Here is a 17,816-nt window from a genome sequence, read left to right as displayed (position 1 = left end):
AGCCTAGAGACCATTGGGTGCCGGTGGACGTCAGATCGATGGTGGATCCGTCCTGGGACGAGCCGCCGACATCCACCACGATGCGGTTGGGGCATCCGAAGTGCTGCACCATACGTGACGCCGGAGAACACGACTCCGCCTCGCCGACGTCCACCACCGCGAGGGATGCCGCCACCTCCCGCACCCGCTACCTCGCACGGCAAGAACGCCATGACATGTTCTCATCAGATGAGGCCCATGGTGCGTCCCGATGCTCGGCATGCCAACGAAAGGGTTGCGCGTCCGCCACTGTGTTCGGAGGCCAGAAGGAATGCACCGCCTCCGGTGAGGCCACGGCGGCTGCCCTAGCGCCGGATCCATGCGTCATTTGGGCGGACGCGATGGATTCCGGACGAAAGGAGTCCAACCGCTGCCGTGCATGAGCCTCACCCAAGGCACGGCGGAGCGTAAGCCGGATGGCCATCTCCTCCTCGGGGTCGCGTGGGATGAGCTCGGGGTCGACGGATCTGGAGGTGAAGGACTTGGATCCGCTGCTCACCATGCGGGAGACGGCCGGACGGCGTCGAAGACAAGGTTGGGTGGCGGAGGGGGTGGAGAGGAGTGAGTTAAAGTGGCTAGGGTTTTGTCCGGCGAGCGGATGAGGCGAAATATATGTGGGGTTGGGTGGGCCATCGTAGGATGGGTCTGACGTGGCGGGCGTGCCTGGACGCCCATATCCGCCCCATATTTAGGCTAAATATGAGGGTTGTCGGTCAGTCCGAACGTTTGAGGCCCGTTTAAGACGCCGTCTAGGTTAAAATTTTACGACTGGACAATACTAGACGGCACGTCCGGATATATATGAGACGAGTTTGAGACGTCCGTACGTAGATGTTCTAAGGCTGCAAAGCAAACCCATGCTAGCGTCCTAGCATTCGCTCTTGCTCGCGTCCTATCATTCGCTCTTGTCCCCTGAATAGGTTGGTAGCTCCACAAACCCCGCTGCGTTCGATGAGCTCCACGAAGCCTCCCTAATCACACTCCACACGAATCTCGCAATAATGCATCGTGAAAGAATGTGACCAGTCCTCATCTCCGCCACACAACACACATTTACCATCGCCTAGGAATTCGGTACCGCGCCACTTTTCATAAGATCTTAAAATTTCCTAGAATTCTGGCTTTCCAAATCCCCATCAGCTCATATCTTGGTGCTATTTAAATCTCCTTATATAGCGCTCCCGTCAAGAAATGGCCTGATGAGTCAAATTTTTACGAGGCCACATCTGCACCCATGGAAACTCGAAGATCCTGTCAATTTTTTTTTTGTATTTTGAAAGCTTTTTGAGAGGTCAGATTTTAGTTAGTTTGTGGAGAGCTCCCGCAATCTCGTCACGAAGTTTTGCAAGCACTTTATCCATCTTTGATGCTAAATAATCATTTCCTTTTACCTTTTCTTCTAATTGTTTTTGAATTAAGGAACGGTAGACAAAGGAAATGAGGAACTCAAATCATCAAAGAAAGTGATAATGGGCACCCTCACAGTGCTTGCCACTTGGACGGAGTGGAATGGAGGACATGCCAGCCTCATTCCTTCGAAGATAATTGCTGACGTACTACATCCCTGTTAGTAAAATTCCTGGTAGGACGAAACGTACTGCCCAAAACCAATTTGCCTAGTACCTTGTGCAGCCTGCCAATTAATCCCTGGACTAATGGTGCCCTGTTAACTCACATTCACTCGTCACATGGCTGTGCAGCTGGTTGATGCGGAGTACCTGCTCATTCCTCTGGTGAGGGCCTGCAGGCAGGACAAACAAACAGCCCAACGGAACAAGCAGAGTGCCGGAGTAAAGTTGTGCAAATCCGTTTGAAAATCGAATACCCACGCACGGCGCCCAATAAAATTCCTTGAAGGTGGCAATTGGCCAACCACCAACCAACCAACCCACCCACACAACGTAGTATGTACTTCCTTCGTCCCGTAATATAAAACGTTTTTGCAAGATAACATAGCTTAAAAAACATCTTATATTGTACTCCCTCCGTTCAAAATTACTTGTCTCGAAAATGGATGTATCTAGAACTAAAATACGTCTAGATACATTCATTTCTACGCAGGGACGAAGCTAGAAAAAACTGTCATTGGGGTCAATCAATGTCCAATGCCTACTACAACACATGCTATGGTGTGACTCACGCTGAGAGCAATATAAAGAGGAAAAAACAAAAATATGCCCATTATAACACAAATAGAAATAACATCCAAGGGTGACATGAAGAGCGAAAATATGCAATGAGCCAATGAGAAACTAGTATCATAATAATAAGATTGTCATACAAAGTACTGGTTCCGCAAAGTCATAAAATCATTTGTTTACATATTCAGGGAAAATAAGCAAAAAAGATGTCTTCTAACAATTTCATTTGTAATTTCCTGAAAAGGATGAACAAAAGTAATATATTACATTCACAACAATGGTGTGTAAGAAATAATATAGAGAATAAATAGCATAAACAAAAAGTTAGAGTGATGTTAGACTCACATTTTATAACTTGCCTTCTCGATCTCCCATCTTCTTAAATAGATCAATTACGGCGTCATTCGTAATGGTAGCAAATATATCTTTCTCCACATAGCAAATCAAGCAATCACTCATGAACTGGTCACCCATTTTGTTGCGTAAAACACTCCTCACAATATTCATTGCTGAAAAGCATCTCTCCACTGACGCTGTGGCAACCGGCAAAATTAGCACTAGCTTTAGAAGTTGATACACCAAAGGGAAAGCAAGATGCTTCTTAGTGTCCACCAACTTTTTAGCAAGATCCACAATGCCATCCAAATTGGCAAATCTTTGGTCTGCTCGGACATTGTCAATGTAAATCCGAAGTTCATGTCCAAGATCCATCAATTTTGATGAATCAAAATCCTCAGGATAAAACTCAGCTAGCTTCAACAAACTCTCCAAGTTAAAAGCAGCGAAAGAGTTTTTTGGGTTGAAAGAAGCCATGTGAATAAGCAATGCAGAATTTACTTCATTGAATCTGTCATCAAACTCTCGAAGTTGCCAATCAATAACAGTGTTAAGACACTCTATTTGATAATGATGCAGGTTTGTTATATTGGTTCTTTTTCGTGTATTACGTCGATTGACATGTTCATCATGCATGTTTAGCTCTGGAATGTCATGTTCTTCACAGAATGAATATACCTTCTCCAAAAGTGATTCCCACCCATTATCTCTTAGTTGTTGTAGATCATTCCTTGTTGACTTCACACATGACATTGCATTCAAGATATCTTGATCCTTTTGTTGCAATGCTTGTGACAGAGTGTTGGCACTCCCTAATATATGGACCATCATGTGCAAATAGAACCCAAAATCAAAGGTTCCAAAATATGATAGAAGACCACGTGCTTCACTTTTCTTGGAATCTTTCTTGCCTTCTTTTGATACATACTTGAGGACACTGACAATTGATGGGAACAACTGAATTAGGCTTGAGAGGGTTCTATAGTGAGAACCCCAACGGGTGTCTCCCGCCCTTTGAAGTGATTGATCTTGATTCAACCATGTGCCTGTACTAATTCGCCCGCTACTTATGGCTTTTTTTACATTCTCTCTATTATTCTCTCGGATCATGTCTTTTCTTTTGCAAGAAGCTCCAACCACATTAAACAGAAGAGAAATCATGTAAAAGATATCTGCAATATCTTCATTCTTCTTTGAAATCGCTATGATAACCAATTGGAGTTGGTGAGCAAAACAATGCACGTAATATGCTGACATATTCTCTTCCAGAATTTTAGCTTTCAAACCATTGAACTCACCCCTCATATTGCTCGCCCCGTCATAGCATTGCCCTCTAACTTGTTTGAAGCTTAATCCAATATCAACAAGCAATTTCTCAAGGGCTGACTTGAGACACGTTGCCGATGTTTCCTTCACATGTACTACCCCAACTAGTCGTTCTAGGATTAACCCAAGCTTATCAACATACCTCAACACAACAGCCATTTGTTCTTTGTCTGACACATCGGAAGCCTCATCAATCAACAAACTGAAAACATCACCACCAATTTCTTCAAGAATAGAATTCAATGTTATCTGTAACAAACAAGATAAAATATATTTTTGGGTGCTCAGAGAGATAAATCATATGAAATAAATAAAGAACAGCGATGCTAGTAAGTAGTAATTTACCTTTGCAAAATAATTTGCAAGTTCCTTTTGAATATCTGGAGACACCCATTTGCAATTTTTTGGAGCATTCTTAAGAACTACATTCCTCACATCCTCATTCTGATTTGCTAATGTTTGTACCACCTCTCGAAAATTCCCCTTATTTTTAGATTCCTCTGATTCATCATTGCCACGGAAAGCTAAACCTTGATGTAACAAGTATCTAACAGATTCGACGGAAGTCATCAACCGAATACGGTTTTTCCTTTTTGTGATGTCAGTTTGCTTGTTGAGGGCAACTTTAATGGACTGATCTTGATTCATCAAGGCATCACACCTTTTAGCAGCTACATTGTGATAGCTATTAACCTCACCACATGAGTATCCAATCTGTATTTCTTATTCCAACTAGAGAAACCATTGACAACAAATGCATCATTCCCACCTTGACCTTCGATGCAATCTCTGAACAAATAGCAACATTGGCAAAATGCCTTATGCACTTTATCACTGTACTCTAGCCAATGATAATCTTTAAACCATTCTGGCTTGAATCTTCTTTCGAATCCTCCGATGGTCTTCTGCGGATATACAAAGCCTTCTTTCGGCCTATAAGGTCCTCTAGTTAAATATATTCTTCTGATCTCATCTTGCTTCTTTGGATTCTTAGTGTACTATGATATTCTTTTTCGATTGGCCGGATCAAAAGGAAGTTCATCCAAATTAATATCTGTTGTAGTAGTAGTACCAACATTTGATGGGTGATCTTGCCTTAGTCTAACTGGCCTTGAAGTCCCAGCCAGATCAGTCTCTGGTGCCGTTCGTTTCAGCAGAAATCTGTCCATATCCTTCTAGCCCTAGCCTCCTAGATGCAGCAAAAAACATAAACCAAATTTAGTAATTAGCCATCCGGAGAGACAGAGTTGTTAGTGCGTGAGACCAAGAGAAACTGAAAAAAAAGATTGGCTTACCTGCGTGAGAACAGCCTACGAGGACGTCGAGGAGGGCAAGTGCCAAGTGGGCATCCAACACTCGGGAGATTAAGGATTATACGGCGGCGGCTGGCCGGCCGGCATCACCTTTGGAGATTAGGGATCGCTGCTGTCGCCGATGCAAATTGGGGGTTAGGGATTGAGAGTTGGGGCGAGGAAATGATTAAGGGAAGGCGATGAGACGGAGAGGCGACCTGACGATGGCGGAAGAGACGAATCAGGCGACCTGGGCTGTTCACGAAACGTCAAACATGTACGCGTGTGTTATGGTGTGTAAGCCTAAGCCACGTATTATGCATTGGGCCTTGTGTGCTAAGGCTGTGTGGAGCTGTACACCACATTCTTTTTTATCCTTCACTAGAAATTACCGATGTTATGGGCTGAGACTATGAATAATTGGACATTAGCTACTGGGCTGGGGTCAACACATATTTTGGGCTGGGGTCAAACACAGTTTTGATGGACCTAGTTAGCTTCAAATACTCGAAGGCATTGGGGTCAATTGACCCGAGCGGCCATATTGGAGCTTTGTCCCTGTTTCTGCGACAAGTAATTCCGAACGGAGGAAGTAGGATGAAGCCATGGAGCGAGTACTTTCCATTGGCACCTTGACTTTCTGGCCTGCGGCACTATTCTCTTCTCAGCAGAGATATGGTCCGCAATGAACCCCCGCTGTGTCGCCGGCGACAGCCCTCATTGCGCAAACTCTCTTGCACCGTTCATATACACGAACAACCCCCATGAACTGTGAATGCACGGACCATGCCATGCTGCAGCTCGCTCCGTAGTGCTGCACGCAGCAGAGTTTTGGTTAATATTACCGGCCGTGTCGATTGCTAGCTAGGGCGGTGCACTGCACGGGCCTACAGGATCTGTGCCATGTCGTCGAGGCTGATCCTGCCCGTGCCTCGAAGGACCTCCATGGAGCGAGCATGTGCGTGGCAGAGAGTGGCATGCATGCACGAGTGCCCAGCTGCTGCTGCTTGCTGAAGTCATCATTCAGGTGCGAGGGCACGGACGTCCAATGGCCCCTCATCCTCCTGCGGCCGCGAGCGAGGGGAGGACACGGCCGGCATGCAAATCCGCCTTGCCACTGCTCTGCCATCAAGTTTCCAAATCGCGGGGAAGAGACCAGAGGCGTACGGCACGGCTCATGGGAGCTGGGATCGTGTGTTTTGTGTGACAACTATACGAGTATATGTTGGTGTATAGTACGTTGGTTCCTGAAAATCGTTGGACGTTGATCGATTCGCACCCTTCTTCGCATGCATGCATGCATGCATGCACAGAGGTAGTTTTTTTTAGAAGAATGCACAGAGGCAGTTCTTTTTTTTTTTGAGACAAATGCACAGCGGCAGTTAATCCATAGAGGGCCGAGCGGGCTCCAGCGAGTCACCGTAAAAAACCAGGCGAAGACGTCCTGGGCCTACAGTGGGCCGCATCAGACAGACCTTGGCGCGAGAGGAACACCTTTAATTGCTCCTGTCCACGAGCCGGCCGGCAGCGGATCCCCACGGCCGGACGGCGCAGGTTCACCGTGCACAGTTCCGCGCGGTAACATCGGCGATGCGTTAAACCACCTCCCCCGGCGCCGCCGGTCCGGCCGCCAATCCATCATTTACGTAATCATGGGTGGTCGCCGCCCCGCCGTCTCGGTGACTGCATGCGAGTGCTCGACCGTGGCACCCGCCGGCCGGCCAGCTGCGCGGCACGTAGGATGGACATCGGCGTAAGTGCGTGGGTACTGGCTTCCAGTAGTGTGCATGCGATAATCCTACACATACGAAGGGGCTACGAAAGGCTACGTAATTTTTCATGCCATAACCTCTCGGCCCCCTGATTTTAATGAGGGGTGGGCCCCTTCCCTCCTAATCGATCCAATAATCCTTCTTCACGTTGTTGTTTACGTAGAACACGTAAAAGACCTTACGTAGCAGTAGCCTACTGTTGCACCCGCGCGTGCATGCGTCCCTGCTCGCTCGCTCGCTCACGCACGCACATCCCCCATTCTATATGCACCATGTGCATGCGACACATAGATCACTGCCTCCAGGCTCGAGCCAAAACCACCGCCGAAGATGACCCCCTCCACCGCAACGACCCTCGCTAACCTCACACATTCATTGGTCCCTCTAGCCGCCGGCCGGTTACCACTCAAAGAACGACGATCCGAGGGCCTCGACGCCAGAGAGCACGCCCGGGCATCCACTGGCAGAACCAGAGAGAGAAGAAGGAGCAGCAGATCCATCGGGAGAACGAGAGAGATTTGGATCCCGATCTGGATCAGGGACGGAGAGAGATTTTTTTAGAAAGGAGAGGAGTTTTTGATAAAAGGCCCTCTCTAATGCCGTTTATCACGAACCGTTATGCCACGTCAGCATAGAGTGGGTTGCATCTGTCATAATTGTCATCAAAACAAACAAAGCCGTCAACTAGTGCTTTTTTTGCAAAAGATTAGATCGAGAATCAGTGGTTTCTAATAGAATTCGTAAACCGATGTTTTCTACAAACCTACGCATCAATGTGATGATTTTCTACAATTCACTCCCCGCTGATACCAAAATTATCTAAGGTTTCCCCAAAATTGTTTAGTAGAGAGCGAGCACCGCTCCACGACGACGTAAAAAGCAGCACCCACAGGCGTCTTCTTCTCCTGCCTTTGCCAACAACCAAGAGTGGAGCTTTTATCGATGTTGCCTCGCCTTCCACCCGCCCAAGCCATGAGGCTTCCTCCCGTGTTTATAGTAATCGTTAGGTGGCCTATGGATCTGAATGTAATTTTTACTTTCAGTTTCTTTGTATTATCTTGACAATTAATAAATGGATCGAAAGTTTTTCTCACGAAATTAGAATCAAACTGCCCATGACCCCATGTGTTATCCGCAAGGGTCTCTCGCGCCTTTATATATAGCTCATGTATAGCAGTCTTCAGAGGCGGAGGACGAAACAAAATTAAGGTGTCGCAAAGTTTAAGCAAAGAACTTTTTGGTGCGAATCAAAACAGTCAATACACACTAACAATGCATGGTACAAATAAAAAATCAAATACATTGAAAATGTAGACATGTTTCAATAGAAAAACAACCTAAAACATATCGATAAAGAAGATTTCACTCGCGTCTAGAAGACCCAGGCAATGGCGGTGCCATTATCACTGAAAGTCTGAAATCACTATAATTGCATGATACAAATTGTTTAATTTCAGAAAAATATACCTCTGCCTCTCCCTTTTCCATTGGCTTTGCTAGCCTCTTTCCTTTCCTCTACATTTACTGCACCGGCTGACGACCGTGAGCCCGTGATGGACTCAAAGCTCGATGCGACGCTGCCCCGAGAGGATGACGCTGCGCCTGTGCGGCTGCGCCATCACTCCTTGACACCGCCTGCCAGCCCCAACCCTCAGCCCGCCGCAGTGCGCCCGGCGCGGCAGCGCCCGACCACCTGCTTGTTCGACACCCCGCCCCGCCATTGACCGTCCCGTCCTCCTGGCCAGCCGCCGCCGCCGTGATAGGTTTGGCCGAGTAAAATTGCTCCCGAGTGCTAGGTTTGGTCGTCTGTGTTTCGTTTCGATCTAGTTCGTGAACGACCTGTGCGTGCAAAGTGCAAAGGGATGCGTCTCCTGCAGCAGCTCGTGGCCCATCCGCTCGTGGCCCATCTGATGGCATCCAAACGGGTGTTTTTCTCCAAGTCTTTGGCGATTTTCATGGCACACTAATTAGCGTAGCCAGCGACTGAGCGACCAGGGAGACGATGCGTACATATAAAAGAAAATTTGCACCCGATCAAGGTATGGCAGGCGCCACACCTTGCCCACTAGAGGCCTCCGCCAGTGGCAGTCTTCATGTCGGTGTGATGCTTATCCACGTAGGAGTTTGGACCGTGTTGGTCACTTTCTACACATCTCACACAAATTCCTAATTCACCACATGGTAAATATAAGAGCAACTTCAATGGAGCGACCCATTTCGTACGCCCGCGTCCGTTTGGGTCGGCGCGGACAAAAGTGGCGGCCCAACGCGCCGAGCCAAACTTAAATCGTGTTCGCCCGGTGTCCGCGCCGACCCATTTCCAGCCCAAAATTACGCCTGGAATGCGTCGGTGCGGACGCAAAGCGGACGCGCCGCGCGTCTCCTCGCCGTCCGTCGCGTCCCCACCTGGCTGCCGTCTAACTACCTTGGTCAACATAATTTATGACGACCGCCCACCTTGGGCCCATGCGTCAGCGGCGGCAATCGTCCTTTTTTAAGCCGGGCGTGCGGCGGGGTCGTCCTCATCCACTACCACTCGCTCCCGTCCCCATCTGGCCACCCCTGCCCCCATGCCGGCGACAACCCTAGCCACCGCCAGCATGGGTTTCTTCTTCGGCATCGGCAGCAGCCGCAAGGGCAAAGCCCCCGCCCGCCATTCCCCCTCCCTCCCCGCCCTCCCTGCGCCGGCGCGCGCTTCCCGGTAGAGGCAGCGCATCAACGTGCCGTTGCATCAGGCCGAGTGGCACTGGCACCACCGTGTGCCTCTGTCGTACCCGGACGTGACGCCGCCGCACGACTGGCATTTGGATCTGGAGAGGATCCCAGTGCCGGCGGCGTCGCGGACGGCCAGGGCCCATGCGGAGGAGGTGCGGCGCCGGCGGGCGTTGCTGATGTTGGAGCAGCGCGCCGACCCGCGCTTCACCGTCGACTCGATCAACTGGGCTCGATGGTTCGCCTTCGAGCACGAGGAGGCGAGGCGACGCGGCGTCCGTGGCGTCAAGCACAGCCTGCGGCCTCCCGCGCTCGTCGTCCGTGACAAGGACCAGGAGGCCGAGGCCGCCTACCAGGCGGCCATCAAGGAGAGCGAGGAGGTGGAGCGGTGGAGGGAGGCGGACGAGGCGGCTTTCGAGGCAGCCATGTCGGAGGCCATGGCCTTCTTCGCGGCGGGCGACTGCGCCGTGCTGCCGATGGCCCTGCCGTCCCCGCCCAAAGCCGAGCCAGAGGAGCTGGCCTACATCGAGTGCTACTCCTGGACCGGAGTAGTCCGCGAGTGGGTCAGCGCTCCGCCGATCTGGTTCGGGGCGACGGAGAAGCAGGAGGCGGCCTACCTCGACCACTGGCGCCGCGTTCGGCTTGCCAAGGACCGCCGGGAGGGCGAGCACCTGCAGATGCTCGAGCGCGAGGCCGAAGAGGAGGCGCGCCAGGCCCAGGCAGCGGCGGAAAGCCCGACATCACCGCCGTCTGGAACACGACGTTCCCCTGGGCCGGCCCTGCGCCGACGTTGATCGACCTCACCGGTCCCGACGCAGACGCCGCCACCGACGAGGACGCCTAGGGCAGCGCGTCATCTAGTTTAGTGTTTTTAATTAATGTAATGTGGACTTTCGCCGGCCTTCGTGGCCGTCTTTTATGTTTAATTAAATGCATGTATTTATTTTCAAAATGCTTGCAATACTTTTTTTTTTGGCGCGTCGATGAAATGGGTCGGGCCAGCGTTGGGCGCTCGCGCCAACCCAAACACAGCGCCGGACGTTTTTGTCCGCCGGACCGACCCAAACGGACAAAAAGCGGACAAAAGCGCCGTCCGTTTGGGTCGGCCCGTTTGAGTTGCTCTAATCCCCTAGTCGGTGCCGTTTCAATTGTCTTTGGTGGCCGGTACTTAAGCCCATATGGGTCGAATTATACCTTTTTTCAATGCTAGGCCTCTAGTAACGATGTTTTGGACAGTTTTAACAAAACTAGCTATTCAATACTTTTTAGCGAGTGTGTTGTGGACAATGTTGTGGTGTGCAATGCAGGATGTGGGCTGTGCTCTTCCTACACAAAGGTTTTACAAAAGGGTGTGGCTAGGTCTCAGTCGACTGAGTTAGAGGCTCAGGCTTCCCGGCTTATGCTGGATCAGAGTGCGTCAGATGATGTCATTATGAGGAGATACTGGTCACACCTTCCGCCGGTTTTTGAGGCAAGAAATCTCTTTAATATGCCAGGAGCAGGCACCAGCAACCAGCCAGTAGTAAACCGGGCGGAGGCACCTGGGACCGGGGGACCGGTTCAGCCATGCGTGATGGAGCTGCCGCCTCAGCCTCGTCAGAATGATGTCCCATCACGACACGTCTCAACGCCTCGGGTCATTACTCTAACCCGTTGGATAACATCGTTGCTGCCGCTTCACGATTGGCGGCCCTCCCGATTGATGGCGAGTCCCCGGTAGCAGTTGAGACACGACGGGCTAGGGAGCTCCTTCAGACGGCCTTGACTCAGTAGTAGGCTTATTCATATAGCCGTGAAAGGATTCATTCTACTCCCCGCCCGAGTCGGAGCTACAGCAGGCATATCAATGAACCGACCGTATCAAGCAACGCGCGGAATCGTAATCCGCCCCGTGGCCATAACCCGGCGGGCGGCGGTGGCAATGCTCAGGATGTAGTGGATCACGCTAGGGCACGTCGAGAGGCCAAGTTAGCGGCGCAGCATGAGGCCCGCCAACTCACTCTGGTTCGTCCAACAACGTCGGTGGAGCCAGGGGTTACCTCCAGTTCGTTGGGGGTACCATGTCTCGTCCCAGCATTGCGCAATGTACGGCTACCCAAGGATTTCAAAGGACCACACAAGGTGCCGAATTACACCGCTGATTTATCCCCCGAGTCATGGGTGGAAAGCTATGAGATGGCAATGGAGATGTTGGATGTGGACGAAGCGGCGTGTGCCAAATACTTTACCATGATTTTGGATGGAACAGCTCGCACATGGTCGAAAATCTGGCGGCCAACTCTATTGGGTCGTGGGCCGAGTTACGGTTCCGGTTTATCCAGAATTTCAAGGATACGTGCAAGCAGCCCATGTCAATCGTGGATTTAGCTGCCTGTGTCCAGGAGGAAGGAGAATCAACAACCCGTTGGGTACGCCGGATTTTAGGGATTTTGCATTCATCAAACCGAATCAACGCTAACACAGTCGTTTTAACATTGGAAGGCAATTTTCGGTTTGCACCTTTGAAGCTAAAGTTGGGACGGCTCAAACGCCATTGTAATGACATGGGAACACTTATGGCGGCTCTGGTGAAGTATGCCGACTCCGATAGCACCAAGGACCCCGAGTCTGATGATGACAAGACAGGGAAGGGAAAGAAGAGCGGCAGCACCAAGGGGCAGCAGCATAACTCGGCAGGTCATGGGAACAACGGTAAACGCAAGGAGAATAATAGCTTGGACTTTGTGGCTAACACCAACACACAGGATAACGGTCAGCGGCGTAAGGGTAAACCGCCCCAGCGGGGTGGAGGGCCAGGTCCCAATCTAGAGCGCCTCTTAAATAATCCTTGCCCAAAGCACGGATCAAAGGAGAGACCAGCTACACATCTTTGGAAGGATTGCTTCATCACGCGGGAGTTCAAAAATTCAAATCTCTTTCAACACGACAATGGACCACCCGACGGTTCAGGAGGTGGTTTTCATGGGCCGGGTTATGGAGGTGGCAGCTCCGGTTCAGGATTCCAAGGCAACCAAACCGGACATGGCAATCAAGGCAGTCAGGGCAATTAGACAGGTTACAACCATCAGGGGAATCAACAACAACAACAATCGGGTTATCAGAGCAATACCATGTCTTCATCACTAGCTTATGTAAGCGCGATCAGAAGCTTCATAAAAGGGCCGTGAACTCCGTTGAACCGACTATACCTCATTATCTGCGCTGGTCTGAACAGCCCATCCTGTGGAGTCGAGAGGATCATCCACCCCGGGTTGACAATCTGGGTCATCTGGCCTTGGTGGTGGCACCTCAGGTTGGAGGGTATATGTTTACCAAAGTGCTTATGGATGGAGGAAGCAGTATCAATATCCTTTACTATGAAACCTTCCATCGCATGGGGTTAACAAATAAGAATCTTAAACCGTCAAACACCGTGTTTCATGGTATGGTGCCTGGTAAATCGGCATACCCGGTTGGCAAGATAGCTCTGGAGGTTGCTTTTGGAGATGATCATGATTCAAGATCAGAGGTGTTGACTTTTGAAGTGCTAAGTTCATGGCAAAGCCTTGTTATGTGTATATGCAGCTTAAGATGCCGGGTCATAAGGGGACCATCACAGTGCATGGGAGCCGGAAGATTGCTTTGGAATGTGAGGAAGGTGATGCGGCTTATGTTGAAACGATTTGTGCCACAGAGGAGCTGAATTTTTATAAGGACAATGTTGATCCGACAGATATGACTTCTGTGAAAAAGCCAACTAGAGAGCATGATCTGGCGCTGAAATTTAAATCGGCTGAGGAGACTAAGCTGGTTGAGTTTATTCCTGGCAATTCATCCAAACAGTTAGCATCAGCACTAATTTGGATCTGAAATAGGAAAGCGCGCTCATCGAGTTCATCCATGAGAACCGGGATATCTTTGCATGGAAGCCTACTGACATGCCAGGTGTACTGAGGGAACTCGCTGAGCACACTCTTAATATAGATCCTAAGTTCAAACCGGTCAGGTAGTTTCTCCGCCGCTTCAATGAAGAGAGGTGTAAAGCTATTGGTGAGGAGGTAGCCCAGCTCTTGGCAGCAGGTTTTATTGTGGAGGTTTTTCACCCTGAGTGGCTAGCTAATCCGGTGCTAGTACTTAAGAAAAACGGCACTTGGCATATGTGTGTGGATTACACAGACTTAAACAAAGCCTGTCTAGCTGACCCCTCTTCCTCGTATCAATCAAATCATTGATGCTACGGCAGGTTGTGACCGTTTGATTTTTCTGGATGCTTATTCTGGTTATCATCAGATCAAAATGGCAGTTAAGGACCGGGAGAATACAACTTTCATAACTCCCTTTGGAGCCTTCTGCTACGTATCTATGCCTTTTGGGCTCAAGAGTGCCCAGGCGACTTATCAACGCTGCGTCCAGAATTGCCTGCATAAACAGACTGGGTGCAATGTTCATGCATATGTGGATGATATTGTGGTGAAGTCCAGAAAGGAGGAAACATTGATAGGTGACTTGAAGGAAACTTTTGATAACCTCCGGGTTTATAAGATGATACTTAATCCGGCCAAATGTGTCTTTGGTGTACCGGTAGGCAAGCTCTTGGGTTTTCTGGTGTCTAACAAGGGCATTGAAGCTAATCCGGAGAAGATACATCTATCACATCCCTGCCTAAGCCGGCGTGTATCAACGATGTCCAGCATTTGGCAGGCCGGATTACAGCCCTAAGCCGGTTTATCAGTCGCCTTGGGGAGAAGGCTATCCCTTTGTATTAGATGCTAAAGAAGACAGATGACTTCGTTTGGAGTGATGCTGCTGATAAAGCGTTTGAGGACTTAAAAAGACAGTTAGCCAAGCCACCTGTACTTGCGGCTCCGATCGATAAAGAAGCCTTACTGCTATACGTGGCTACTAATACCCGAGCTATTAGTGTAGCTATTGTGGTAGAGCGCAAGGAGGCCGGCAAAGAGTATCCGTTTCAACGGCCGATTTATTATATCAGCGAGGTGCTCATTGAGTCCAAACAGAGATATCCACATTGGCAGAAGTGTTGGGGAACGTTGCAGAAAACAAAAAAAATTCTCTACATTTCACCAAGATCTATCTATGGAGTCATCTAGCAACGAGAGGGGAGTGCATCTACATACCCTTGTAGATCGCGAGCGGAAGTGTTCAAGAGAACGGGGATGATGGAGTCGTACTCGCCGTGATCCAAATCACCGATGACCAAGTGCCGAACGGACGGCACCTCCGCGTTCAACACACGTATGGAGCGGATGACGTCTCCTCCTTCTTGATCCAGCAAGGTGGAAGGAGAGGTTGACGGAGATCCAGCAGCACGACGGCGTGGTGGTGGATGCACCAGTGATCGCAGCAGGGCTTCGCCGAGCTTCTGCGAGAGGGAGAGGTGTAACAGGGGAGAGGGAGGCGCCAAGGCTTCAGGTGCGGCTGCCCTCCCTCCCTCCTTTATATAGTCCCCCTAGGGGGTGCGCCGGCCCTAGGAGATGGGATCTCCTAGGGGGCAGCGGCTAAGGGGGTGGAGGGCCCCCCAAGGCAAGTGGAGGCGCCCCTCCCCTAGGGTTCCCAACCCTAGGCGCATGGGGGGCCCAAAGGGGGGCGCACCAGCCCACTATGGGCTGGTTCCCTCCCCACTTCAGCCCATGAGGCCCTCCGGAATGGGTGGCCCCACCCGGTGGACCCCCGGGACCCTTCCGGTGGTCCTGGTACAATATCGCTGACCCCCGAAACTCTCCCGATGGCCGAAACTGCACTTCCTATATATAATTCTTCACCTCCGGACCATTCCGGAACTCCTCGTGATGTCCGGGATCTCATCCAGGACTCCGAAAAACTTTCGGGTTACTGCATATTCATATCTCTACAACCCTAGCATCACCGAACCTTAAGTGTGTAGACCCTACAGGTTTGGGAGACATGTAGACATGACCGAGACGACTCTTCGGTCAATAACCAACAGCGGGATCTGGATACCCATGTTGGCTCCCACATGCTCCTCGATGATCTCATCGGATGAACCACGATGTCGAGGATTCAAGCAACCCCGTATACAATTCCCTTTGTCAATCGGTACGTTACTTGCCCGAGATTCGATCGTCGGTATCCCAATACCTCGTTCAATCTCGTTACCGGCAAGTCACTTTACTCGTACCGTAATGCATGATCCCGTGACCAGACACTTGGTCACTTTGATCTCATTATGATGATGCATTACCGAGTGGGCCCAGAGATACCTCTCCGTCATATGGAGTGACAAATCCCAGTCTTGATCCGTGTAACCCCAACAGATACTTTCGGAGATACCCCTAGTATACCTTTATAGTCACCCAGTTACGTTGTGACGTTTGGTACACCCAAAGCACTCCTACGGTATCCGGGAGTTACACGATCTCATGGTCTAAGGAAAAGATACTTGACATTGGAAAAACTCTAGCAAACGAACTATACGATCTTGTGCTATGTTTAGGATTGGGTCTTGTCCATCACATCATTCTCCTAATGATGTGATCTCGTTATCAATGACATCCAATGTCCATAGTCAGGAAACCATGACTATCCGTTGATCAACGAGCTAGTCATCTAGAGGCTTACTAGGGACATGTTGGTGTCTATGTATTCACACAAGTATTACGATTTCCGGATAACACAATTATAGCATGAATAAAACACAATTATCATGAACAAGAAAATATAATAATAATCCTTTTATTATTGCCTCTAGGGCATATTTCCAACAGTCTCCCACTTGCACTAGAGTCAATAATCTAGTTACATTGTGATGAATCGAACACCCATAGAGTTCTGGTGTTGATCATGTTTTGCCCTAGGGAGAGGTTTAGTCAACGAATCTGCGACATTCAGATCCGTATGTACTTTACAAATATCTATGTCTCCATTTTGAACATTTTCACGAATGGAGTTGAAGCGACGCTTGATGTGCCTGGTCTTCTTGTGAAAGCTAGGCTCCTTGGCAAGTGCAATAGCTCCAGTGTTGTCACAGAAGAGTTTGATCGGCCCCGACGCATTGGGTATGACTCCTAGGTCGGTGATGAACTCCTTCACCCAAATTGCTTCATGCGCTGCCTCCGAGGCTGCCATGTACTCCGCTTCACATGTAGATCCCGCCATGACGCTCTGCTTGCAGCTGCACCAGCTTACTGCTCCACCATTCAACATATACACGTATCCGGTTTGTGACTTAGAGTCATCTAGATCTGTGTCGAAGCTAGCGTTGACGTAACCCTTTACGACGAGCTCTTCGTCACCTCCATAAACGAGAAACATGTCCTTAGTCCTTTTCAGGTACTTCAGGATATTCTTGACCGCTGTCTAGTGTTCCTTGCCGGGATTACTTTGGTACCTACCTACCAAACTTACGGCAAGGTTTACATCAGGTCTGGTACACAGCATGGCATACATAATAGACCCTATGGCTGAGGCATAGGGGATGACACTCATCTCTTCTATATCTTCTACCGTGGTCGGACATTAAGCTGAGCTCAATTTCACACCTTGCAACACAGGCAAGAACCCCTTCTTAGACTGATCCATATTGAACTTCTTCAATATCTTATCAAGGTATGTGCTTTGTGAAAGACCTATGAGGCGTCTTGATCTATCTCTATAGATCTTGATGCCTAATATATAAGCAGCTTCTCCAAGGTCCTTCATTGAAAAACTCTTATTCAAGTAGGCCTTAATACTATCCAAAAGTTCTATATCATTTCCCATCAAAAGCATGTCATCTACATATAATATGAGAAATGCTACAGAGCTCCCACTCACTTTCTTGTAAACGCAGGCTTCTCCATAAGTCTGCATAAACCCAAACGCTTTGATCATCTCATCAAAGCAAATGTTCCAACTCCGAGATGCTTGCACCAGCCCATAAATCGAGCGTTGGAGCTTGCGCACCTTGTCAGCATTCTTAGGATCGACAAAACCTTCCAGCTGCATCATATACAATTCTTCCTTAAGGAAACCATTAAGGAATGCCGTTTTGACGTCCATTTGCCACATCTCATAATCATAGAATGCGGCAATTGCTAACATGATTCGGACAGACTTCAGCTTCTCTACGGGTGAGAAAGTCTCATCGTAGTCAACCCCTTGAACTTGTCGATAACCCTTAGCGACAAGCCGAGCTTTATAGATGGTTACATTACCATTCGCGTCTGTCTTCTTCTTAAAGATCCATTTATTTTCTATGG

The sequence above is a fragment of the Triticum dicoccoides genome, chromosome 7A (assembly GCF_002162155.2).
Source record: "Triticum dicoccoides isolate Atlit2015 ecotype Zavitan chromosome 7A, WEW_v2.0, whole genome shotgun sequence".
NCBI classification, from domain to species: domain Eukaryota; kingdom Viridiplantae; phylum Streptophyta; class Magnoliopsida; order Poales; family Poaceae; genus Triticum; species Triticum dicoccoides.
This window is presented reverse-complemented; position numbering follows the sequence as displayed.